This window comes from Triturus cristatus, chromosome 11 (assembly GCF_964204655.1).
Source record: "Triturus cristatus chromosome 11, aTriCri1.1, whole genome shotgun sequence".
NCBI lineage: Eukaryota > Metazoa > Chordata > Amphibia > Caudata > Salamandridae > Triturus > Triturus cristatus.
In genome coordinates this window covers 750690540-750716690 of record NC_140594.1, presented here as the reverse complement: position 1 = coordinate 750716690, position 26151 = coordinate 750690540, and positions in this window count along the sequence as shown.

Here is a 26151-nt window from a genome sequence, read left to right as displayed (position 1 = left end):
GTAAGAGTTAAGACCTTAACCATTTGGCCAGAGTACGAGTCTAAGACCTTAGTTATTAGGCCAAAGTAAGAGTTAAGACCTTAACCAGTAGGCCAGAGTAAGAGTTAAGACCTTAACCTGTCGGCCATCGTACGAGTCTAAGACCTTAGCTATTAGGCCAGAGTAAGCGTTAAGACCTTAACCAGTAGGCCAGAGCAAGAGTTAAGACCTTATCCATTAGGCCAGAGTACGAGTCTAAGACCTTAGCTATTAGGCCAGAGTAAGAGTTAAGACCTTAGCTATTAGGCCAGAGTAAGTGTTAAGAGCTTAGCTATTAGGCTAGAGTACAAGTCTAAGACCTTAGCTATTAGGCCAGAGTAAGAGTTAAGACCTTAACCAGTAGGCCAGAGTACGAGTCTAAGACCTTAGCTATTAGGCCAGAGTAAGAGTTAAGACCTTAACCATTAGGCCAGAGTAAGAGTTAAGACATTAACCATTAGGCCAGAGTAAGAGTTAAGACCTTAACCAGTAGGCCAGAGTAAGAGTTAAGACCTTTACCATTAGGCCGGAATACGAGTCTAAGACCATAGCTATTAGGCCAGAGAAAGAGTTAAGACAATAACCAGTAGGCCAGAGTAAGAGTTAAGACCTTAACCATTAGGCCAGAGTACGAGTCTAAGACCTTAGTTATTATGCCAGAGTAAGAGTTAAGACCTTAACCAGTAGGCCAGAGTAAGAGTTAAGACCTTAACCAGTAGGCCAGGGTACGAGTCTAAGACATTAGCTATTAGGCCAGAGTGAGAGTTAAGACCTTAGCTATTAGGCCAGAGTAAGAGTTAAGACCTTAACCAGTAGGCCAGAATACGAGTCTAAGACCTTAGCTATTAGGCCAGAGTAAGAGTTAAGACCTTAGCTATTAGGCCAGAGTAAGAGTTAAGACCTTAACCAGTAGGCCAGAGTAAGAGTTAAGACCTTAGCTATTAGGCCAGAGTAAGAGTTAAGACCTTAACCAGTAGGCCAAAGTCAGAGTTAAGACCTTAACCTGTAGGCCAGAGCAAGAGTTAAGACCTTAACCTGTAGGCCATAGTATGAGTCTAAGACCTTAGCTATTAGGCCAGAGTAAGAGTTAAGACCTTAGCTATTAGGCCAGAGTAAGTGTTAAGAGCTTAGCTATTAGGCCAGAGTAAGAGTTAAGACCTTAACCAGTAGGCCAAAGTCAGAGTTAAGACCTTAACCTGTAGGCCAGAGCAAGAGTTAAGACCTTAACCAGTAGGCCAGAGTACGAGTCTAAGACCTTAGCTATTAGGCCAGAGTAAGAGTTAAGACCTTAACCTGTAGGCCAGAGTAAGAGTTAAGACCTTAACCTGTAGGCCAGAGCAAGAGTTAAGATCTTATCCATTAGGCCAGAGTACGAGTCTAACACCTTAGCTATTAGGCCAGAGTAAGAGTTAAGACCTTAGCTATTAGGCCAGAGTACGAGTCTAAGACCTTAGCTATTAGGCCAGAGTAAGAGTTAAGACCTTAACCAGTAGGCCAGAGTAAGAGTTAAGACCTTAGCTATTAGGCCAGAGTAAGAGTTAAGACCTTAACCAGTAGGCCAAAGTCAGAGTTAAGACCTTAACCTGTAGGCCAGAGCAAGAGTTAAGACCTTAACCTGTAGGCCATAGTACGAGTCTAAGACCTTAGCTATTAGGCCAGAGTAAGAGTTAAGACCTTAGCTATTAGGCCAGAGTAAGTGTTAAGAGCTTAGCTATTAGGCCAGAGTAAGAGTTAAGACCTTAACCAGTAGGCCAAAGTCAGAGTTAAGACCTTAACCTGTAGGCCAGAGCAAGAGTTAAGACCTTAACCAGTAGGCCAGAGTACGAGTCTAAGACCTTAGCTATTAGGCCAGAGTAAGAGTTAAGACCTTAACCTGTAGGCCATAGTACGAGTCTAAGACATTAGCTATTAGGCCAGAGTGAGAGTTAAGACCTTAGCTATTAGGCCAGAGTAAGAGTTAAGACCTTAACCTGTAGGCCATAGTACGAGTCTAAGACCTTAGCTATTAGGCCAGAGTAAGAGTTAAGACCTTAACCAGTAGGCCAGAGTAAGAGTTAAGACCTTAGCTATTAGGCCAGAGTAAGAGTTAAGACCTTAACCAGTAGGCCAAAGTCAGAGTTAAGACCTTAACCTGTAGGCCAGAGCAAGAGTTAAGACCTTAACCTGTAGGCCATAGTACGAGTCTAAGACCTTAGCTATTAGGCCAGAGTAAGAGTTAAGACCTTAGCTATTAGGCCAGAGTAAGAGTTAAGACCTTAACCATTTGGCCAGAGTACGAGTCTAAGACCTTAGTTATTAGGCCAGAGTAAGAGTTAAGACCTTAACCAGTAGGCCAGAGTAAGAGTTAAGACCTTAACCTGTCGGCCATCGTACGAGTCTAAGACCTTAGCTATTAGGCTAGAGTAAGCGTTAAGACCTTAACCAGTAGGCCAGAGCAAGAGTTAAGACCTTATCCATTAGGCCAGAGTACGAGTCTAAGACCTTAGCTATTAGGCCAGAGTAAGAGTTAAGACCTTAGCTATTAGGCCAGAGTATGTGTTAAGAGCTTAGCTATTAGGCCAGAGTACGAGTCTAAGACCTTAGCTATTAGGCCAGAGTAAGAGTTAAGACCTTAACCAGTAGGCCAGAGTAAGAGTTAAGACCTTAGCTATTAGGCCAGAGTAAGAGTTAAGACCTTAACCAGTAGGCCAAAGTCAGAGTTAAGACCTTAACCTGTAGGCCAGAGCAAGAGTTAAGACCTTAACCTGTAGGCCATAGTACGAGTCTAAGACCTTAGCTATTAGGCCAGAGTAAGAGTTAAGACCTTAGCTATTAGGCCAGAGTAAGAGTTAAGACCTTAACCATTTGGCCAGAGTACGAGTCTAAGACCTTAGTTATTAGGCCAAAGTAAGAGTTAAGACCTTAACCAGTAGGCCAGAGTAAGAGTTAAGACCTTAACCTGTCGGCCATCGTACGAGTCTAAGACCTTAGCTATTAGGCCAGAGTAAGCGTTAAGACCTTAACCAGTAGGCCAGAGCAAGAGTTAAGACCTTATCCATTAGGCCAGAGTACGAGTCTAAGACCTTAGCTATTAGGCCAGAGTAAGAGTTAAGACCTTAGCTATTAGGCCAGAGTAAGTGTTAAGAGCTTAGCTATTAGGCTAGAGTACGAGTCTAAGACCTTAGCTATTAGGCCAGAGTAAGAGTTAAGACCTTAACCAGTAGGCGAGAGTACGAGTCTAAGACCTTAGCTATTAGGCCAGAGTAAGAGTTAAGACCTTAACCATTAGGCCAGAGTAAGAGTTAAGACATTAACCATTAGGCCAGAGTAAGAGTTAAGACCTTAACCAGTAGGCCAGAGTAAGAGTTAAGACCTTTACCATTAGGCCGGAATACGAGTCTAAGACCATAGCTATTAGGCCAGAGAAAGAGTTAAGACAATAACCGGTAGGCCAGAGTAAGAGTTAAGACCTTAACCATTAGGCCAGAGTACGAGTCTAAGACCTTAGTTATTATGCCAGAGTAAGAGTTAAGACCTTAACCAGTAGGCCAGAGTAAGAGTTAAGACCTTAACCAGTAGGCCAGGGTACGAGTCTAAGACATTAGCTATTAGGCCAGAGTGAGAGTTAAGACCTTAGCTATTAGGCCAGAGTAAGAGTTAAGACCTTAACCAGTAGGCCAGAATACGAGTCTAAGACCTTAGCTATTAGGCCAGAGTAAGAGTTAAGACCTTAGCTATTAGGCCAGAGTAAGAGTTAAGACCTTAACCAGTAGGCCAGAGTAAGAGTTAAGACCTTAGCTATTAGGCCAGAGTAAGAGTTAAGACCTTAACCAGTAGGCCAAAGTCAGAGTTAAGACCTTAACCTGTAGGCCAGAGCAAGAGTTAAGACCTTAACCTGTAGGCCATAGTATGAGTCTAAGACCTTAGCTATTAGGCCAGAGTAAGAGTTAAGACCTTAGCTATTAGGCCAGAGTAAGTGTTAAGAGCTTAGCTATTAGGCCAGAGTAAGAGTTAAGACCTTAACCAGTAGGCCAAAGTCAGAGTTAAGACCTTAACCTGTAGGCCAGAGCAAGAGTTAAGACCTTAACCAGTAGGCCAGAGTACGAGTCTAAGACCTTAGCTATTAGGCCAGAGTAAGAGTTAAGACCTTAACCTGTAGGCCATAGTACGAGTCTAAGACATTAGCTATTAGGCCAGAGTGAGAGTTAAGACCTTAGCTATTAGGCCAGAGTAAGAGTTAAGACCTTAACCAGTAGGCCAGAATACGAGTCTAAGACCTTAGCTATTAGGCTAGAGTAAGAGTTAAGACCTTAGCTATTAGGCCAGAGTAAGAGTTAAGACCTTAACCAGTAGGCCAGAGTAAGAGTTAAGACCTTAGCTATTAGGCCAGAGTAATAGTTAAGACCTTAACCAGTAGGCCAAAGTCAGAGTTAAGACCTTAACCTGTAGGCCAGAGCAAGAGTTAAGACCTTAACCTGTAGGCCATAGTACGAGTCTAAGACCTTAGCTATTAGGCCAGAGTAAGAGTTAAGACCTTAACCATTAGGCCAGAGTAAGAGTTAAGACCTTAACCAGTAGGCCAGAGTAAGAGTTAAGACCTTAACCAGTAGGCCAGAGTAAGAGTTAAGACCTTTACCATTAGGCCGGAATACGAGTCTAAGACCTTAGCCTATTAGGCCAGAGTAAGAGTTAAGACCATAACCAGTAGGCCAGAGTAAGAGTTAAGACCTTAACCATTAGGCCAGAGTACGAGTCTAAGACCTTAGTTATTATGCCAGAGTAAGAGTTAAGACCTTAACCAGTAGGCTAGAGTAAGAGTTAAGACCTTAACCAGTAGGCCAGAGTACGAGTCTAAGACCTTAGCTATTAGGCCAGAGTAAGAGTTAAGACCTTAACCTGTAGGCCATAGTACGAGTCTAAGACATTAGCTATTAGGCCAGAGTGAGAGTTAAGACCTTAGCTATTAGGCCAGAGTAAGAGTTAAGACCTTAACCTGTAGGCCATAGTACGAGTCTAAGACCTTAGCTATTAGGCCAGAGTAAGAGCTAAGACCTTAGCTATTAGGCCAGAGTAAGAGTTAAGACCTTAACCATTTGGCCAGAGTACGAGTCTAAGACCTTAGTTATTAGGCCAGAGTAAGAGTTAAGACCTTAGCTATTAGGCCAGAGTAAGTGTTAAGAGCTTAGCTATTAGGCTAGAGTACGAGTCTAAGACCTTAGCTATTAGGCCAGAGTAAGAGTTAAGACCTTAACCAGTAGGCCAGAGTACGAGTCTAAGACCTTAGCTATTAGGCCAGAGTAAGCGTTAAGACCTTAACCAGTAGGCCAGAGCAAGAGTTAAGACCTTATCCATTAGGCCAGAGTACGAGTCTAAGACCTTAGCTATTAGGCCAGAGTAAGAGTTAAGACCTTAGCTATTAGGCCAGAGTAAGTGTTAAGAGCTTAGCTATTAGGCTAGAGTACGAGTCTAAGACCTTAGCTATTAGGCCAGAGTAAGAGTTAAGACCTTAACCAGTAGGCCAGAGTACGAGTCTAATACCTTAGCTATTAGGCCAGAGTAAGAGTTAAGACCTTAACCATTAGGCCAGAGTAAGAGTTAAGACATTAACCAGTAGGCCAGAGTAAGAGTTAAGACCTTAACCAGTAGGCCAGAGTAAGAGTTAAGACCTTTACCATTAGGCCGGAATACGAGTCTAAGACCTTAGCTATTAGGCCAGAGTAAGAGTTAAGACCATAACCAGTAGGCCAGAGTAAGAGTTAAGACCTTAACCATTAGGCCAGAGTACAAGTCTAAGACCTTAGTTATTATGCCAGAGTAAGAGTTAAGACCTTAACCAGTAGGCCAGAGTAAGAGTTAAGACCTTAACCAGTAGGCCAGAGTACGAGTCTAAGACCTTAGCTATTAGGCCAGAGTAAGAGTTAAGACCTTAACCTGTAGGTCATAGTACGAGTCTAAGACATTAGCTATTAGGCCAGAGTGAGAGTTAAGACCTTAGCTATTAGGCCAGAGTAAGAGTTAAGACCTTAACCAGTAGGCCAGAGTAAGAGTTAAGACCTTAGCTATTAGGCCAGAGTAAGAGTTAAGACCTTAACCAGTAGGCCAAAGTCAGAGTTAAGACCTTAACCTGTAGGCCAGAGCAAGAGTTAGGACCTTAACAAGACCTTAGCTATTAGGCCAGAGTAAGAGTTAAGACATTAACCTGTAGGCCAGAGTATGAGTCTAAGACCTTAGCTATTATGCCAGAGTAAGAGTTAAGACCTTAACCAGTAGGCAGAGTAAGAGTTAAGACCTTAACCTGTAGGCCAGAGTAAGAGTTAAGACCTTAACCATTAGGCCAGAGTAAGAGTTAAGACCTTTACCATTAGGCCGGAATACGAGTCTAAGACCTTAGCTATTAGGCCAGAGTAAGAGTTAAGACCTTAGCTATTAGGCCAGAGTAAGAGTTAAGACCTTAACCTGTAGGCCAAAGTAAGAGTTAAGACCTCAACCTGTAGGCCAGAGTACGAGTTAAGACCTTAACCTGTAGGCCATAGTACGAGTCTAAGACCTTAGTTATTAGGCCAGAGTAAAAGTTAAGACCTTAACCATTAGGCCAGAGTAAGAGTTAAGACCTTAACCAGTAGGCCAGAGTACGAGTTAAGACCTTAGCTATTAGGCCAGACTAAGAGTTAAGACCTTAATCAGTAGGCCAGAGTAAGAGTTAAGACCTTAACCATTAGGCCAGAGTACGAGTCTAAGACCTTAGCTATTAGGCCAGAGTAAGAGTTAAGACCTTAACCAGTAGGCCAAAGTCAGAGTTAAGACCTTAACCTGTAGGCCAGAGTAAGAGTTAAGACCTTAACCTGTAGGCCATAGTACGAGTCTAAGACCTTAGCTATTAGGCCAGAGTAAGAGTTAAGACCTTAGCTATTAGGCCAGAGTAAGAGTTAAGACCTTAACCATTAGGCCAGAGTACGAGTCTAAGACCTGAGCTATTAGGCCAGAGTAAGAGTTAAGACCTTACCCAGTAGGCCAGAGTAAGAGTTGAGACCTTAACCTGTAGGCCAGAGCAAGAGTTAAGACCTTATCCATTAGGCCAGAGTACGAGTCTAACACCTTAGCTATTAGGCCAGAGTAAGAGTTAAGACCTTAGCTATTAGGCCAGAGTACGAGTCTAAGACCTTAGCTATTAGGCCAGAGTGAGAGTTAAGACCTTAACCAGTAGGCCAGAGTACGAGTCTAAGACCTTAGCTATTAGGCCAGAGTAAGAGTTAAGACCTTAACCAGTAGGCCAGAGTAAGAGTTAAGATCTTAACCATTAGGCCAGAGTACGAGTCTAAGACCTTAGTTATTATGCCAGAGTAAGAGTTAAGACCTTAACCAGTAGGCCAGAGTAAGAGTTAAGACCTTAACCAGTAGGCCAGAGTACGAGTCTAAGACCTTAGCTATTAGGCCAGAGTAAGAGTTAAGACCTTAACCAGTAGGCCAGAGCAAGAGTTAAGACCTTATCCATTAGGCCAGAGTACGAGTCTAAGACCTTAGCTATTAGGCCAGAGTAAGAGTTAAGACCTTAGCTATTAGGCCAGAGTAAGTGTTAAGAGCTTAGCTATTAGGCCAGAGTATGAGTCTAAGACCTTAGCTATTAGGCCAGAGTAAGAGTTAAGACCTTAACCAGTAGGCCAGAGTGAGAGTTAAGACCTTAGCTATTAGGCCAGAGTAAGAGTTAAGACCTTAACCAGTAGGCCAAAGTCAGAGTTAAGACCTTAACCTGTAGGCCAGAGCAAGAGTTAAGACCTTAACCTGTAGGCCATAGTACGAGTCTAAGACCTTAGCTATTAGGCCAGAGTAAGAGTTAAGACCTTAGCTATTAGGCCAGAGTAAGAGTGAAGACCTTAACCATTTGGCCAGAGTACGAGTCTAAGACCTTAGTTATTAGGCCAAAGTAAGAGTTAAGACCTTAACCAGTAGGCCAGAGTAAGAGTTAAGACCTTAACCTGTCGGCCATCGTACGAGTCTAAGACCTTAGCTATTAGGCCAGAGTAAGCGTTAAGACCTTAACCAGTAGGCCAGAGCAAGAGTTAAGACCTTATCCATTAGGCCAGAGTACGAGTCTAAGACCTTAGCTATTAGGCCAGAGTAAGAGTTAAGACCTTAGCTATTAGGCCAGAGTAAGTGTTAAGAGCTTAGCTATTAGGCTAGAGTACGAGTCTAAGACCTTAGCTATTAGGCCAGAGTAAGAGTTAAGACCTTAACCAGTAGGCCAGAGTACGAGTCTAAGACCTTAGCTATTAGGCCAGAGTAAGAGTTAAGACCTTAACCATTAGGCCAGAGTAAGAGTTAAGACATTAACCATTAGGCCAGAGTAAGAGTTAAGACCTTAACCAGTAGGCCAGAGTAAGAGTTAAGACCTTTACCATTAGGCCGGAATACGAGTCTAAGACCATAGCTATTAGGCCAGAGAAAGAGTTAAGACAATAACCAGTAGGCCAGAGTAAGAGTTAAGACCTTAACCATTAGGCCAGAGTACGAGTCTAAGACCTTAGTTATTATGCCAGAGTAAGAGTTAAGACCTTAACCAGTAGGCCAGAGTAAGAGTTAAGACCTTAACCAGTAGGCCAGGGTACGAGTCTAAGACATTAGCTATTAGGCCAGAGTGAGAGTTAAGACCTTAGCTATTAGGCCAGAGTAAGAGTTAAGACCTTAACCAGTAGGCCAGAATACGAGTCTAAGACCTTAGCTATTAGGCCAGAGTAAGAGTTAAGACCTTAGCTATTAGGCCAGAGTAAGAGTTAAGACCTTAACCAGTAGGCCAGAGTAAGAGTTAAGACCTTAGCTATTAGGCCAGAGTAAGAGTTAAGACCTTAACCAGTAGGCCAAAGTCAGAGTTAAGACCTTAACCTGTAGGCCAGAGCAAGAGTTAAGACCTTAACCAGTAGGCCAGAGTACGAGTCTAAGACCTTAGCTATTAGGCCAGAGTAAGAGTTAAGACCTTAACCTGTAGGCCATAGTACGAGTCTAAGACATTAGCTATTAGGCCAGAGTGAGAGTTAAGACCTTAGCTATTAGGCCAGAGTAAGAGTTAAGACCTTAACCTGTAGGCCATAGTACGAGTCTAAGACCTTAGCTATTAGGCCAGAGTAAGAGTTAAGACCTTAACCAGTAGGCCAAAGTCAGAGTTAAGACCTTAACCTGTAGGCCAGAGCAAGAGTTAAGACCTTAACCTGTAGGCCATAGTACGAGTCTAAGACCTTAGCTATTAGGCCAGAGTAAGAGTTAAGACCTTAGCTATTAGGCCAGAGTAAGAGTTAAGACCTTAACCATTTGGCCAGAGTACGAGTCTAAGACCTTAGTTATTAGGCCAGAGTAAGAGTTAAGACCTTAACCAGTAGGCCAGAGTAAGAGTTAAGACCTTAACCTGTCGGCCATCGTACGAGTCTAAGACCTTAGCTATTAGGCCAGAGTAAGCGTTAAGACCTTAACCAGTAGGCCAGAGCAAGAGTTAAGACCTTATCCATTAGGCCAGAGTACGAGTCTAAGACCTTAGCTATTAGGCCAGAGTAAGAGTTAAGACCTTAGCTATTAGGCCAGAGTAAGTGTTAAGAGCTTAGCTATTAGGCCAGAGTACGAGTCTAAGACCTTAGCTATTAGGCCAGAGTAAGAGTTAAGACCTTAACCAGTAGGCCAGAGTAAGAGTTAAGACCTTAGCTATTAGGCCAGAGTAAGAGTTAAGACCTTAACCAGTAGGCCAAAGTCAGAGTTAAGACCTTAACCTGTAGGCCAGAGCAAGAGTTAAGACCTTAACCTGTAGGCCATAGTACGAGTCTAAGACCTTAGCTATTAGGCCAGAGTAAGAGTTAAGACCTTAGCTATTAGGCCAGAGTAAGAGTTAAGACCTTAACCATTTGGCCAGAGTACGAGTCTAAGACCTTAGTTATTAGGCCAAAGTAAGAGTTAAGACCTTAACCAGTAGGCCAGAGTAAGAGTTAAGACCTTAACCTGTCGGCCATCGTACGAGTCTAAGACCTTAGCTATTAGGCCAGAGTAAGCGTTAAGACCTTAACCAGTAGGCCAGAGCAAGAGTTAAGACCTTATCCATTAGGCCAGAGTACGAGTCTAAGACCTTAGCTATTAGGCCAGAGTAAGAGTTAAGACCTTAGCTATTAGGCCAGAGTAAGTGTTAAGAGCTTAGCTATTAGGCTAGAGTACGAGTCTAAGACCTTAGCTATTAGGCCAGAGTAAGAGTTAAGACCTTAACCAGTAGGCGAGAGTACGAGTCTAAGACCTTAGCTATTAGGCCAGAGTAAGAGTTAAGACCTTAACCATTAGGCCAGAGTAAGAGTTAAGACATTAACCATTAGGCCAGAGTAAGAGTTAAGACCTTAACCAGTAGGCCAGAGTAAGAGTTAAGACCTTTACCATTAGGCCGGAATACGAGTCTAAGACCATAGCTATTAGGCCAGAGAAAGAGTTAAGACAATAACCAGTAGGCCAGAGTAAGAGTTAAGACCTTAACCATTAGGCCAGAGTACGAGTCTAAGACCTTAGTTATTATGCCAGAGTAAGAGTTAAGACCTTAACCAGTAGGCCAGAGTAAGAGTTAAGACCTTAACCAGTAGGCCAGGGTACGAGTCTAAGACATTAGCTATTAGGCCAGAGTGAGAGTTAAGACCTTAGCTATTAGGCCAGAGTAAGAGTTAAGACCTTAACCAGTAGGCCAGAATACGAGTCTAAGACCTTAGCTATTAGGCCAGAGTAAGAGTTAAGACCTTAGCTATTAGGCCAGAGTAAGAGTTAAGACCTTAACCAGTAGGCCAGAGTAAGAGTTAAGACCTTAGCTATTAGGCCAGAGTAAGAGTTAAGACCTTAACCAGTAGGCCAAAGTCAGAGTTAAGACCTTAACCTGTAGGCCAGAGCAAGAGTTAAGACCTTAACCTGTAGGCCATAGTATGAGTCTAAGACCTTAGCTATTAGGCCAGAGTAAGAGTTAAGACCTTAGCTATTAGGCCAGAGTAAGTGTTAAGAGCTTAGCTATTAGGCCAGAGTAAGAGTTAAGACCTTAACCAGTAGGCCAAAGTCAGAGTTAAGACCTTAACCTGTAGGCCAGAGCAAGAGTTAAGACCTTAACCAGTAGGCCAGAGTACGAGTCTAAGACCTTAGCTATTAGGCCAGAGTAAGAGTTAAGACCTTAACCTGTAGGCCATAGTACGAGTCTAAGACATTAGCTATTAGGCCAGAGTGAGAGTTAAGACCTTAGCTATTAGGCCAGAGTAAGAGTTAAGACCTTAACCAGTAGGCCAGAATACGAGTCTAAGACCTTAGCTATTAGGCTAGAGTAAGAGTTAAGACCTTAGCTATTAGGCCAGAGTAAGAGTTAAGACCTTAACCAGTAGGCCAGAGTAAGAGTTAAGACCTTAGCTATTAGGCCAGAGTAATAGTTAAGACCTTAACCAGTAGGCCAAAGTCAGAGTTAAGACCTTAACCTGTAGGCCAGAGCAAGAGTTAAGACCTTAACCTGTAGGCCATAGTACGAGTCTAAGACCTTAGCTATTAGGCCAGAGTAAGAGTTAAGACCTTAACCATTAGGCCAGAGTAAGAGTTAAGACCTTAACCAGTAGGCCAGAGTAAGAGTTAAGACCTTAACCAGTAGGCCAGAGTAAGAGTTAAGACCTTTACCATTAGGCCGGAATACGAGTCTAAGACCTTAGCCTATTAGGCCAGAGTAAGAGTTAAGACCATAACCAGTAGGCCAGAGTAAGAGTTAAGACCTTAACCATTAGGCCAGAGTACAAGTCTAAGACCTTAGTTATTATGCCAGAGTAAGAGTTAAGACCTTAACCAGTAGGCTAGAGTAAGAGTTAAGACCTTAACCAGTAGGCCAGAGTACGAGTCTAAGACCTTAGCTATTAGGCCAGAGTAAGAGTTAAGACCTTAACCTGTAGGCCATAGTACGAGTCTAAGACATTAGCTATTAGGCCAGAGTGAGAGTTAAGACCTTAGCTATTAGGCCAGAGTAAGAGTTAAGACCTTAACCTGTAGGCCATAGTACGAGTCTAAGACCTTAGCTATTAGGCCAGAGTAAGAGTTAAGACCTTAGCTATTAGGCCAGAGTAAGAGTTAAGACCTTAACCATTTGGCCAGAGTACGAGTCTAAGACCTTAGTTATTAGGCCAGAGTAAGAGTTAAGACCTTAACCAGTAGGCCAGAGTAAGAGTTAAGACCTTAACCTGTCGGCCATCGTACGAGTCTAAGACCTTAGCTATTAGGCCAGAGTAAGCGTTAAGACCTTAACCAGTAGGCCAGAGCAAGAGTTAAGACCTTATCCATTAGGCCAGAGTACGAGTCTAAGACCTTAGCTATTAGGCCAGAGTAAGAGTTAAGACCTTAGCTATTAGGCCAGAGTAAGTGTTAAGAGCTTAGCTATTAGGCTAGAGTACGAGTCTAAGACCTTAGCTATTAGGCCAGAGTAAGAGTTAAGACCTTAACCAGTAGGCCAGAGTACGAGTCTAATACCTTAGCTATTAGGCCAGAGTAAGAGTTAAGACCTTAACCATTAGGCCAGAGTAAGAGTTAAGACATTAACCAGTAGGCCAGAGTAAGAGTTAAGACCTTAACCAGTAGGCCAGAGTAAGAGTTAAGACCTTTACCATTAGGCCGGAATACGAGTCTAAGACCTTAGCTATTAGGCCAGAGTAAGAGTTAAGACCATAACCAGTAGGCCAGAGTAAGAGTTAAGACCTTAACCATTAGGCCAGAGTACAAGTCTAAGACCTTAGTTATTATGCCAGAGTAAGAGTTAAGACCTTAACCAGTAGGCCAGAGTAAGAGTTAAGACCTTAACCAGTAGGCCAGAGTACGAGTCTAAGACCTTAGCTATTAGGCCAGAGTAAGAGTTAAGACCTTAACCTGTAGGCCATAGTACGAGTCTAAGACATTAGCTATTAGGCCAGAGTGAGAGTTAAGACCTTAGCTATTAGGCCAGAGTAAGAGTTAAGACCTTAACCAGTAGGCCAGAGTAAGAGTTAAGACCTTAGCTATTAGGCCAGAGTAAGAGTTAAGACCTTAACCAGTAGGCCAAAGTCAGAGTTAAGACCTTAACCTGTAGGCCAGAGCAAGAGTTAAGACCTTAACAAGACCTTAGCTATTAGGCCAGAGTAAGAGTTAAGACATTAACCTGTAGGCCAGAGTATGAGTCTAAGACCTTAGCTATTATGCCAGAGTAAGAGTTAAGACCTTAACCAGTAGGCAGAGTAAGAGTTAAGACCTTAACCTGTAGGCCAGAGTAAGAGTTAAGACCTTAACCATTAGGCCAGAGTAAGAGTTAAGACCTTTACCATTAGGCCGGAATACGAGTCTAAGACCTTAGCTATTAGGCCAGAGTAAGAGTTAAGACCTTAGCTATTAGGCCAGAGTAAGAGTTAAGACCTTAACCTGTAGGCCAAAGTAAGAGTTAAGACCTCAACCTGTAGGCCAGAGTACGAGTTAAGACCTTAACCTGTAGGCCATAGTACGAGTCTAAGACCTTAGTTATTAGGCCAGAGTAAAAGTTAAGACCTTAACCATTAGGCCAGAGTAAGAGTTAAGACCTTAACCAGTAGGCCAGAGTACGAGTTAAGACCTTAGCTATTAGGCCAGACTAAGAGTTAAGACCTTAATCAGTAGGCCAGAGTAAGAGTTAAGACCTTAACCATTAGGCCAGAGTACGAGTCTAAGACCTTAGCTATTAGGCCAGAGTAAGAGTTAAGACCTTAACCAGTAGGCCAAAGTCAGAGTTAAGACCTTAACCTGTAGGCCAGAGTAAGAGTTAGGACCTTAACCTGTAGGCCATAGTACGAGTCTAAGACCTTAGCTATTAGGCCAGAGTAAGAGTTAAGACCTTAACCATTAGGCCAGAGTACGAGTCTAAGACCTGAGCTATTAGGCCAGAGTAAGAGTTAAGACCTTACCCAGTAGGCCAGAGTAAGAGTTGAGACCTTAACCTGTAGGCCAGAGCAAGAGTTAAGACCTTATCCATTAGGCCAGAGTACGAGTCTAACACCTTAGCTATTAGGCCAGAGTAAGAGTTAAGACCTTAGCTATTAGGCCAGAGTACAAGTCTAAGACCTTAGCTATTAGGCCAGAGTGAGAGTTAAGACCTTAACCAGTAGGCCAGAGTACGAGTCTAAGACCTTAGCTATTAGGCCAGAGTAAGAGTTAAGACCTTAACCAGTAGGCCAGAGTAAGAGTTAAGATCTTAACCATTAGGCCAGAGTACGAGTCTAAGACCTTAGTTATTATGCCAGAGTAAGAGTTAAGACCTTAACCAGTAGGCCAGAGTAAGAGTTAAGACCTTAACCAGTAGGCCAGAGTACGAGTCTAAGACCTTAGCTATTAGGCCAGAGTAAGAGTTAAGACCTTAACCTGTAGGCCATAGTACGAGTCTAAGACATTAGCTATTAGGCCAGAGTGAGAGTTAAGACCTTAACCAGTAGGCCAGAGTACGAGTCTAAGACCTTAGCTATTAGGCCAGAGTAAGAGTTAAGACCTTAGCTATTAGGCCAGAGTAAGAGTTAAGACCTTAACCAGTAGGCCAGAGTAAGTGTTAAGACCTTAACCAGTAGGCCAGAGCAAGAGTTAAGACCTTATCCATTAGGCCAGAGTACGATTCTAAGACCTTAGCTATTAGACCAGAGTAAGAGTTAAGACCTTAGCTATTAGGCCAGAGTACGAGTCTAAGACCTTAGCTATTAGGCCAGAGTAAGAGTTAAGACCTTAACCAGTAGGCCAGAGTAAGAGTTAAGACCTTAGCTATTAGGCCAGAGTAAGAGTTAATACCTTAACCAGTAGGCCAAAGTCAGAGTTAAGACCTTAACCTGTAGGCCAGAGCAAGAGTTAAGACCTTAACCTGTAGGCCATAGTATGAGTCTAAGACCTTAGCTATTAGGCCAGAGTAAGAGTTAAGACCTTAGCTATTAGGCCAGAGTAAGAGTTAAGACCTTAGCTATTAGGCCAGAGTACGAGTCTAAGACCTTAGCTATTAGGCCAGAGTAAGAGTTAAGACCTTAACCAGTATGCCAGAGTAAGAGTTAAGACCTTAGCTATTAGGCCAGAGTAAGAGTTAAGACCTTAACCAGTAGGCCAAAGTCAGAGTTAAGACCTTAACCTGTAGGCCAGAGCAAGAGTTAAGACCTTAACCTGTAGGCCATAGGACGAGTCTAAGACCTTAGCTATTAGGCCAGAGTAAGAGTTAAGACCTTAGCTATTAGGCCAGAGTAAGAGTTAAGACCTTAACCATTTGGCCAGAGTACGAGTCTAAGACCTTAGTTATTAGGCCAGAGTAAGAATTAAGACCTTAACCAGTAGGCCAGAGTAAGAGTTAAGACCTTAACCTGTCGGCCATCGTACGAGTCTAAGACCTTAGCTATTAGGCCAGAGTAAGCGTTAAGACCTTAACCAGTAGGCCAGAGCAAGAGTTAAGACCTTATCCATTAGGCCAGAGTACGAGTCTAAGACCTTAGCTATTAGGCCAGAGTAAGAGTTAAGACCCTAGCTATTAGGACAGAGTAAGTGTTAAGAGCTTAGCTATTAGGCCAGAGTACGAGTCTAAGACCTTAGCTATTAGGCCAGAGTAAGAGTTAAGACCTTAACCAGTAGGCCAGAGTAAGAGTTAAGACCTTAGCTATTAGGCCAGAGTAAGAGTTAAGACCTTAACCAGTAGGCCAAAGTCAGAGTTAAGACCTTAACCTGTAGGCCAGAGCAAGAGTTAAGACCTTAACCTGTAGGCCATAGTACGAGTCTAAGACCTTAGCTATTAGGCCAGAGTAAGAGTTAAGACCTTAGCTATTAGGCCAGAGTAAGAGTTAAGACCTTAACCATTTGGCGGCCAGAGTACGAGTCTAAGACCTTAGTTATTAGGCCAGAGTAAGAGTTAAGACCTTAACCAGTAGGCCAGAGTAAGAGTTAAGACCTTAACCTGTCGGCCATCGTACGAGTCTAAGACCTTAGCTATTAGGCCAGAGTAAGCGTTAAGACCTTAACCAGTAGGCCAGAGCAAGAGTTAAGACCTTATCCATTAGGCCAGAGTACGAGTCTAAGACCTTAGCTATTAGGCCAGAGTAAGAGTTAAGACCTTAGCTATTAGGCCAGAGTAAGTGTTAAGAGCTTAGCTATTAGGCTAGAGTACGAGTCTAAGACCTTAGCTATTAGGCCAGAGTAAGAGTTAAGACCTTAACCAGTAGGCCAGAGTACGAGTCTAAGACCTTAGCTATTAGGCCAGAGTAAGAGTTAAGACCTTAACCATTAGGCCAGAGTAAGAGTTAAGACATTAACCATTAGGCCAGAGTCAGAGTTAAGACCTTAACCAGTAGGCCAGAGTAAGAGTTAAGACCTTTACCATTAGGCCGGAATACGAGTCTAAGACCATAGCTATTAGGCCAGAGTAAGAGTTAAGACCATAACCAGTAGGCCAGAGTAAGAGTTAAGACCTTAACCATTAGGCCAGAGTACGAGTCTAAGATCTTAGTTATTATGCCAGAGTAAGAGTTAAGACCTTAACCAGTAGGCCAGAGTAATAGTTAAGACCTTAACCAGTAGGCCAGAGTACGAGTCTAAGACCTTAGCTATTAGGCCAGAGTAAGAGTTAAGACCTTAACCTGTAGGCCATAGTACGAGTCTAAGACATTAGCTTTTAGCCAAAGTGAGAGTTAAGACCTTAGCTATTAGGCCAGAGTAAGAGTTAAGACCTTTGCTATTAGGCCAGAGTACGAGTCTAAGACCTTAGCTATTAGGCCAGAGTAAGAGTTAAGACCTTAACCAGTAGGCCAGAGTAAGAGTTAAGACCTTAGCTATTAGGCCAGAGTAAGAGTTAATACCTTAACCAGTAGGCCAAAGTCAGAGTTAAGACCTTAACCTGTAGGCCAGAGCAAGAGTTAAGACCTTAACCTGTAGGCCATAGTATGAGTCTAAGACCTTAGCTATTAGGCCAGAGTAAGAGTTAAGACCTTAGCTATTAGGCCAGAGTAAGAGTTAAGACCTTAGCTATTAGGCCAGAGTACGAGTCTAAGACCTTAGCTATTAGGCCAGAGTAAGAGTTAAGACCTTAACCAGTAGGCCAGAGTAAGAGTTAAGACCTTAGCTATTAGGCCAGAGTAAGAGTTAAGACCTTAACCAGTAGGCCAAAGTCAGAGTTAAGACCTTAACCTGTAGGCCAGAGCAAGAGTTAAGACCTTAACCTGTAGGCCATAGTACGAGTCTAAGACCTTAGCTATTAGGCCAGAGTAAGAGTTAAGACCTTAGCTATTAGGCCAGAGTAAGAGTTAAGACCTTAACCATTTGGCCAGAGTACGAGTCTAAGACCTTAGTTATTAGGCCAGAGTAAGAGTTAAGACCTTAACCAGTAGGCCAGAGTAAGAGTTAAGACCTTAACCTGTCGGCCATCGTACGAGTCTAAGACCTTAGCTATTAGGCCAGAGTAAGCGTTAAGACCTTAACCAGTAGGCCAGAGCAAGAGTTAAGACCTTATCCATTAGGCCAGAGTACGAGTCTAAGACCTTAGCTATTAGGCCAGAGTAAGAGTTAAGACCTTAGCTATTAGGCCAGAGTAAGTGTTAAGAGCTTAGCTATTAGGCCAGAGTACGAGTCTAAGACCTTAGCTATTAGGCCAGAGTAAGAGTTAAGACCTTAACCAGTAGGCCAGAGTGAGAGTTAAGACCTTAGCTATTAGGCCAGAGTAAGAGTTAAGACCTTAACCAGTAGGCCAAAGTCAGAGTTAAGACCTTAACCTGTAGGCCAGAGCAAGAGTTAAGACCTTAACCTGTAGGCCATAGTACGAGTCTAAGACCTTAGCTATTAGGCCAGAGCAAGAGTTAAGACCTTAGCTATTAGGCCAGAGTAAGAGTTAAGACCTTAACCATTTGGCCAGAGTACGAGTCTAAGACCTTAGTTATTAGGCCAAAGTAAGAGTTAAGACCTTAACCAGTAGGCCAGAGTAAGAGTTAAGACCTTAACCTGTCGGCCATCGTACGAGTCTAAGACCTTAGCTATTAGGCCAGAGTAAGCGTTAAGACCTTAACCAGTAGGCCAGAGCAAGAGTTAAGACCTTATCCATTAGGCCAGAGTACGAGTCTAAGACCTTAGCTATTAGGCCAGAGTAAGAGTTAAGACCTTAGCTATTAGGCCAGAGTAAGTGTTAAGAGCTTAGCTATTAGGCTAGAGTACGAGTCTAAGACCTTAGCTATTAGGCCAGAGTAAGAGTTAAGACCTTAACCAGTAGGCCAGAGTACGAGTCTAAGACCTTAGCTATTAGGCCAGAGTAAGAGTTAAGACCTTAACCATTAGGCCAGAGTAAGAGTTAAGACATTAACCATTAGGCCAGAGTAAGAGTTAAGACCTTAACCAGTAGGCCAGAGTAAGAGTTAAGACCTTTACCATTAGGCCGGAATACGAGTCTAAGACCATAGCTATTAGGCCAGAGAAAGAGTTAAGACAATAACCAGTAGGCCAGAGTAAGAGTTAAGACCTTAACCATTAGGCCAGAGTACGAGTCTAAGACCTTAGTTATTATGCCAGAGTAAGAGTTAAGACCTTAACCAGTAGGCCAGAGTAAGAGTTAAGACCTTAACCAGTAGGCCAGGGTACGAGTCTAAGACATTAGCTATTAGGCCAGAGTGAGAGTTAAGACCTTAACCAGTAGGCCAGAGTAAGAGTTAAGACCTTAACCAGTAGGCCAGAGTAAGAGTTAAGACCTTTACCATTAGGCCGGAATACGAGTCTAAGACCTTAGCCTATTAGGCCAGAGTAAGAGTTAAGACCATAACCAGTAGGCCAGAGTAAGAGTTAAGACCTTAACCATTAGGCCAGAGTACGAGTCTAAGACCTTAGTTATTATGCCAGAGTAAGAGTTAAGACCTTAACCAGTAGGCTAGAGTAAGAGTTAAGACCTTAACCAGTAGGCCAGAGTACGAGTCTAAGACCTTAGCTATTAGGCCAGAGTAAGAGTTAAGACCTTAACCTGTAGGCCATAGTACGAGTCTAAGACATTAGCTATTAGGCCAGAGTGAGAGTTAAGACCTTAGCTATTAGGCCAGAGTAAGAGTTAAGACCTTAACCTGTAGGCCATAGTACGAGTCTAAGACCTTAGCTATTAGGCCAGAGTAAGAGTTAAGACCTTAGCTATTAGGCCAGAGTAAGAGTTAAGACCTTAACCATTTGGCCAGAGTACGAGTCTAAGACCTTAGTTATTAAGCCAGAGTAAGAGTTAAGACCTTAACCAGTAGGCCAGAGTAAGAGTTAAGACCTTAACCTGTCGGCCATCGTACGAGTCTAAGACCTTAGCTATTAGGCCAGAGTAAGCGTTAAGACCTTAACCAGTAGGCCAGAGCAAGAGTTAAGACCTTATCCATTAGGCCAGAGTACGAGTCTAAGACCTTAGCTATTAGGCCAGAGTAAGAGTTAAGACCTTAGCTATTAGGCCAGAGTAAGTGTTAAGAGCTTAGCTATTAGGCTAGAGTACGAGTCTAAGACCTTAGCTATTAGGCCAGAGTAAGAGTTAAGACCTTAACCAGTAGGCCAGAGTACGAGTCTAATACCTTAGCTATTAGGCCAGAGTAAGAGTTAAGACCTTAACCATTAGGCCAGAGTAAGAGTTAAGACATTAACCAGTAGGCCAGAGTAAGAGTTAAGACCTTAACCAGTAGGCCAGAGTAAGAGTTAAGACCTTTACCATTAGGCCGGAATACGAGTCTAAGACCTTAGCTATTAGGCCAGAGTAAGAGTTAAGACCATAACCAGTAGGCCAGAGTAAGAGTTAAGACCTTAACCATTAGGCCAGAGTACGAGTCTAAGACCTTAGTTATTATGCCAGAGTAAGAGTTAAGACCTTAACCAGTAGGCCAGAGTAAGAGTTAAGACCTTAACCAGTAGGCCAGAGTACGAGTCTAAGACCTTAGCTATTAGGCCAGAGTAAGAGTTAAGACCTTAACCTGTAGGCCATAGTACGAGTCTAAGACATTAGCTATTAGGCCAGAGTGAGAGTTAAGACCTTAGCTATTAGGCCAGAGTAAGAGTTAAGACCTTAACCAGTAGGCCAGAGTAAGAGTTAAGACCTTAGCTATTAGGCCAGAGTAAGAGTTAAGACCTTAACCAGTAGGCCAAAGTCAGAGTTAAGACCTTAACCTGTAGGCCAGAGCAAGAGTTAAGACCTTAACAAGACCTTAGCTATTAGGCCAGAGTAAGAGTTAAGACATTAACCTGTAGGCCAGAGTATGAGTCTAAGACCTTAGCTATTATGCCAGAGAAAGAGTTAAGACCTTAACCAGTAGGCAGAGTAAGAGTTAAGACCTTAACCTGTAGGCCAGAGTAAGAGTTAAGACCTTAACCATTAGGCCAGAGTAAGAGTTAAGACCTTTACCATGAGGCCGGAATACGAGTCTAAGACCTTAGCTATTAGGCCAGAGTAAGAGTTAAGACCTTAGCTATTAGGCCAGAGTAAGAGTTAAGACCTTAACCTGTAGGCCAAAGTAAGAGTTAAGACCTCAACCTGTAGGCCAGAGTACGAGTTAAGACCTTAACCTGTAGGCCATAGTACGAGTCTAAGACCTTAGTTATTAGGCCAGAGTAAAAGTTAAGACCTTAACCATTAGGCCAGAGTAAGAGTTAAGACCTTAACCAGTAGGCCAGAGTACGAGTTAAGACCTTAGCTATTAGGCCAGACTAAGAGTTAAGATCTTAATCAGTAGGCCAGAGTAAGAGTTAAGACCTTAACCATTAGGCCAGAGTACGAGTCTAAGACCTTAGCTATTAGGCCAGAGTAAGAGTTAAGACCTTAACCAGTAGGCCAAAGTCAGAGTTAAGACCTTAACCTGTAGGCCAGAGTAAGAGTTAAGACCTTAACCTGTAGGCCATAGTACGAGTCTAAGACCTTAGCTATTAGGCCAGAGTAAGAGTTAAGACCTTAGCTATTAGGCCAGAGTAAGAGTTAAGACCTTAACCATTAGGCCAGAGTACGAGTCTAAGACCTGAGCTATTAGGCCAGAGTAAGAGTTAAGACCTTACCCAGTAGGCCAGAGTAAGAGTTGAGACCTTAACCTGTAGGCCAGAGCAAGAGTTAAGACCTTATCCATTAGGCCAGAGTACGAGTCTAACACCTTAGCTATTAGGCCAGAGTAAGAGTTAAGACCTTAGCTATTAGGCCAGAGTACGAGTCTAAGACCTTAGCTATTAGGCCAGAGTGAGAGTTAAGACCTTAACCAGTAGGCCAGAGTACGAGTCTAAGACCTTAGCTATTAGGCCAGAGTAAGAGTTAAGACCTTAACCAGTAGGCCAGAGTAAGAGTTAAGATCTTAACCATTAGGCCAGAGTACGAGTCTAAGACCTTAGTTATTATGCCAGAGTAAGAGTTAAGACCTTAACCAGTAGGCCAGAGTAAGAGTTAAGACCTTAACCAGTAGGCCAGAGTACGAGTCTAAGACCTTAGCTATTAGGCCAGAGTAAGAGTTAAGACCTTAACCTGTAGGCCATAGTACGAGTCTAAGACATTAGCTATTAGGCCAGAGTGAGAGTTAAGACCTTAACCAGTAGGCCAGAGTACGAGTCTAAGACCTTAGCTATTAGGCCAGAGTAAGAGTTAAGACCTTAGCTATTAGGCCAGAGTAAGAGTTAAGACCTTAACCAGTAGGCCAGAGTAAGTGTTAAGACCTTAACCAGTAGGCCAGAGCAAGAGTTAAGACCTTATCCATTAGGCCAGAGTACGATTCTAAGACCTTAGCTATTAGACCAGAGTAAGAGTTAAGACCTTAGCTATTAGGCCAGAGTACAAGTCTAAGACCTTAGCTATTAGGCCAGAGTAAGAGTTAAGACCTTAACCAGTAGGCCAGAGTAAGAGTTAAGACCTTAGCTATTAGGCCAGAGTAAGAGTTAATACCTTAACCAGTAGGCCAAAGTCAGAGTTAAGACCTTAACCTGTAGGCCAGAGCAAGAGTTAAGACCTTAACCTGTAGGCCATAGTATGAGTCTAAGACCTTAGCTATTAGGCCAGAGTAAGAGTTAAGACCTTAGCTATTAGGCCAGAGTAAGAGTTAAGACCTTAGCTATTAGGCCAGAGTACGAGTCTAAGACCTTAGCTATTAGGCCAGAGTAAGAGTTAAGACCTTAACCAGTATGCCAGAGTAAGAGTTAAGACCTTAGCTATTAGGCCAGAGTAAGAGTTAAGACCTTAACCAGTAGGCCAAAGTCAGAGTTAAGACCTTAACCTGTAGGCCAGAGCAAGAGTTAAGACCTTAACCTGTAGGCCATAGGACGAGTCTAAGACCTTAGCTATTAGGCCAGAGTAAGAGTTAAGACCTTAGCTATTAGGCCAGAGTAAGAGTTAAGACCTTAACCATTTGGCCAGAGTACGAGTCTAAGACCTTAGTTATTAGGCCAGAGTAAGAATTAAGACCTTAACCAGTAGGCCAGAGTAAGAGTTAAGACCTTAACCTGTCGGCCATCGTACGAGTCTAAGACCTTAGCTATTAGGCCAGAGTAAGCGTTAAGACCTTAACCAGTAGGCCAGAGCAAGAGTTAAGACCTTATCCATTAGGCCAGAGTACGAGTCTAAGACCTTAGCTATTAGGCCAGAGTAAGAGTTAAGACCTTAGCTATTAGGACAGAGTAAGTGTTAAGAGCTTAGCTATTAGGCCAGAGTACGAGTCTAAGACCTTAGCTATTAGGCCAGAGTAAGAGTTAAGACCTTAACCAGTAGGCCAGAGTAAGAGTTAAGACCTTAGCTATTAGGCCAGAGTAAGAGTTAAGACCTTAACCAGTAGGCCAAAGTCAGAGTTAAGACCTTAACCTGTAGGCCAGAGCAAGAGTTAAGACCTTAACCTGTAGGCCATAGTACGAGTCTAAGACCTTAGCTATTAGGCCAGAGTAAGAGTTAAGACCTTAGCTATTAGGCCAGAGTAAGAGTTAAGACCTTAACCATTTGGCGGCCAGAGTACGAGTCTAAGACCTTAGTTATTAGGCCAGAGTAAGAGTTAAGACCTTAACCAGTAGGCCAGAGTAAGAGTTAAGACCTTAACCTGTCGGCCATCGTACGAGTCTAAGACCTTAGCTATTAGGCCAGAGTAAGCGTTAAGACCTTAACCAGTAGGCCAGAGCAAGAGTTAAGACCTTATCCATTAGGCCAGAGTACGAGTCTAAGACCTTAGCTATTAGGCCAGAGTAAGAGTTAAGACCTTAGCTATTAGGCCAGAGTAAGTGTTAAGAGCTTAGCTATTAGGCTAGAGTACGAGTCTAAGACCTTAGCTATTAGGCCAGAGTAAGAGTTAAGACCTTAACCAGTAGGCCAGAGTACGAGTCTAAGACCTTAGCTATTAGGCCAGAGTAAGAGTTAAGACCTTAACCATTAGGCCAGAGTAAGAGTTAAGACATTAACCATTAGGCCAGAGTCAGAGTTAAGACCTTAACCAGTAGGCCAGAGTAAGAGTTAAGACCTTTACCATTAGGCCGGAATACGAGTCCAAGACCATAGCTATTAGGCCAGAGTAAGAGTTAAGACCATAACCAGTAGGCCAGAGTAAGAGTTAAGACCTTAACCATTAGGCCAGAGTACGAGTCTAAGATCTTAGTTATTATGCCAGAGTAAGAGTTAAGACCTTAACCAGTAGGCCAGAGTAATAGTTAAGACCTTAACCAGTAGGCCAGAGTACGAGTCTAAGACCTTAGCTATTAGGCCAGAGTAAGAGTTAAGACCTTAACCTGTAGGCCATAGTACGAGTCTAAGACATTAGCTTTTAGCCAAAGTGAGAGTTAAGACCTTAGCTATTAGGCCAGAGTAAGAGTTAAGACCTTTGCTATTAGGCCAGAGTACGAGTCTAAGACCTTAGCTATTAGGCCAGAGTAAGAGTTAAGACCTTAACCAGTAGGCCAGAGTAAGAGTTAAGACCTTAGCTATTAGGCCAGAGTAAGAGTTAATACCTTAACCAGTAGGCCAAAGTCAGAGTTAAGACCTTAACCTGTAGGCCAGAGCAAGAGTTAAGACCTTAACCTGTAGGCCATAGTATGAGTCTAAGACCTTAGCTATTAGGCCAGAGTAAGAGTTAAGACCTTAGCTATTAGGCCAGAGTAAGAGTTAAGACCTTAGCTATTAGGCCAGAGTACGAGTCTAAGACCTTAGCTATTAGGCCAGAGTAAGAGTTAAGACCTTAACCAGTAGGCCAGAGTAAGAGTTAAGACCTTAGCTATTAGGCCAGAGTAAGAGTTAAGACCTTAACCAGTAGGCCAAAGTCAGAGTTAAGACCTTAACCTGTAGGCCAGAGCAAGAGTTAAGACCTTAACCTGTAGGCCATAGTACGAGTCTAAGACCTTAGCTATTAGGCCAGAGTAAGAGTTAAGACCTTAGCTATTAGGCCAGAGTAAGAGTTAAGACCTTAACCATTTGGCCAGAGTACGAGTCTAAGACCTTAGTTATTAGGCCAGAGTAAGAGTTAAGACCTTAACCAGTAGGCCAGAGTAAGAGTTAAGACCTTAACCTGTCGGCCATCGTACGAGTCTAAGACCTTAGCTATTAGGCCAGAGTAAGCGTTAAGACCTTAACCAGTAGGCCAGAGCAAGAGTTAAGACCTTATCCATTAGGCCAGAGTACGAGTCTAAGACCTTAGCTATTAGGCCAGAGTAAGAGTTAAGACCTTAGCTATTAGGCCAGAGTAAGTGTTAAGAGCTTAGCTATTAGGCCAGAGTACGAGTCTAAGACCTTAGCTATTAGGCCAGAGTAAGAGTTAAGACCTTAACCAGTAGGCCAGAGTGAGAGTTAAGACCTTAGCTATTAGGCCAGAGTAAGAGTTAAGACCTTAACCAGTAGGCCAAAGTCAGAGTTAAGACCTTAACCTGTAGGCCAGAGCAAGAGTTAAGACCTTAACCTGTAGGCCATAGTACGAGTCTAAGACCTTAGCTATTAGGCCAGAGTAAGAGTTAAGACCTTAGCTATTAGGCCAGAGTAAGAGTTAAGACCTTAACCATTTGGCCAGAGTACGAGTCTAAGACCTTAGTTATTAGGCCAAAGTAAGAGTTAAGACCTTAACCAGTAGGCCAGAGTAAGAGTTAAGACCTTAACCTGTCGGCCATCGTACGAGTCTAAGACCTTAGCTATTAGGCCAGAGTAAGCGTTAAGACCTTAACCAGTAGGCCAGAGCAAGAGTTAAGACCTTATCCATTAGGCCAGAGTACGAGTCTAAGACCTTAGCTATTAGGCCAGAGTAAGAGTTAAGACCTTAGCTATTAGGCCAGAGTAAGTGTTAAGAGCTTAGCTATTAGGCTAGAGTACGAGTCTAAGACCTTAGCTATTAGGCCAGAGTAAGAGTTAAGACCTTAACCAGTAGGCCAGAGTACGAGTCTAAGACCTTAGCTATTAGGCCAGAGTAAGAGTTAAGACCTTAACCATTAGGCCAGAGTAAGAGTTAAGACATTAACCATTAGGCCAGAGTAAGAGTTAAGACCTTAACCAGTAGGCCAGAGTAAGAGTTAAGACCTTTACCATTAGGCCGGAATACGAGTCTAAGACCATAGCTATTAGGCCAGAGAAAGAGTTAAGACAATAACCAGTAGGCCAGAGTAAGAGTTAAGACCTTAACCATTAGGCCAGAGTACGAGTCTAAGACCTTAGTTATTATGCCAGAGTAAGAGTTAAGACCTTAACCAGTAGGCCAGAGTAAGAGTTAAGACCTTAACCAGTAGGCCAGGGTACGAGTCTAAGACATTAGCTATTAGGCCAGAGTGAGAGTTAAGACCTTAGCTATTAGGCCAGAGTAAGAGTTAAGACCTTAACCAGTAGGCCAGAATACGAGTCTAAGACCTTAGCTATTAGGCCAGAGTAAGAGTTAAGACCTTAGCTATTAGGCCAGAGTAAGAGTTAAGACCTTAGCTATTAGGCCAGAGTAAGTGTTAAGAGCTTAGCTATTAGGCCAGAGTAAGAGTTAAGACCTTAACCAGTAGGCCAAAGTCAGAGTTAAGACCTTAACCTGTAGGCCAGAGCAAGAGTTAAGACCTTAACCAGTAGGCCAGAGTACGAGTCTAAGACCTTAGCTATTAGGCCAGAGTAAGAGTTAAGACCTTAACCTGTAGGCCATAGTACGAGTCTAAGACATTAGCTATTAGGCCAGAGTGAGAGTTAAGACCTTAGCTATTAGGCCAGAGTAAGAGTTAAGACCTTAACCTGTAGGCCAT